This window comes from Chinchilla lanigera, unplaced genomic scaffold, assembly GCF_000276665.1.
Source record: "Chinchilla lanigera isolate Chin_1 unplaced genomic scaffold, ChiLan1.0 scaffold00149, whole genome shotgun sequence".
Taxonomy (NCBI): domain Eukaryota; kingdom Metazoa; phylum Chordata; class Mammalia; order Rodentia; family Chinchillidae; genus Chinchilla; species Chinchilla lanigera.
In genome coordinates, this window is record NW_004955550.1 from 410,022 (window position 1) to 410,951 (window position 930).

Here is a 930-nt window from a genome sequence, read left to right on the forward strand (position 1 = left end):
TGACTGTTAGGGGCGAAAGCTGCACCCTGGGAGCCACTGCACGACAAAGTGGATTCCAGAACTGCAGCTAATGCACTTATTTAAAACTCTGGACCCAGTGAATGCCATGCACAGGAAGCACCTCCAGGAGATTTCCTTCCAGAGTGGCAATGTTACCTCCAGGGTTCTGGTGGAACTGGGACTCCAGCAAGACCTCTGAACTGCTGTCAGGTGTGGGGGTCTTCGTGCTTGAGAAGGAGGAAGGCAGTGAGAACATCCCTGCCGGAACTGCTCTCACCTGGGTCACCCACAGAGCGCCCCCCGGAAAAGGCTGAAGAGCAAAGAGACACAAATGAAAACAACACTGAGCCTCCCTCTCACCCCACAAAGAATGGCTCTCATCAAGGAATCAACGCACAGCAAATGCTGGAGGGGCTCTGGGAGGAAAAGGAACTCTTCTCCACTGTTTAATTTTTCTTTCTTTATTTTAAAAATAAAAGGAGGAAAACATTAACAGATAGACAACCTTTTACAAAATAGCAAAAGAACAGTACAGACAATACAGAGTTACAAAGTGGTAGGAAATTAACAATGCTTGTTGTATTACATACTGATATCTTCAAAGTAGTTTCTCAAGAAAACAGATAGAGACATGTAATATTGATCAATTAAGGACTCACTGGTAGTTTCTTTCAGCAAAGAAATAGAAAATAGTAGAAAAACTATGTTAACTATCCTGTATATACATATATACAAAAGTTCTCCTTCTTTCCCTTCTCTTTTCCCACATCCCAATTGCCCTTTACCCTTGAGTGTATTCCTATCATTTCACAATGTTTATCATACCTCCTACTTTAAATTAACTCTTGCAGGATTTACACTAGTGAAACAATGTGGTGCTTGCACAAGTATGTCTGATTTATTTCACTTATGAGTATGGTCTCTAGTTGT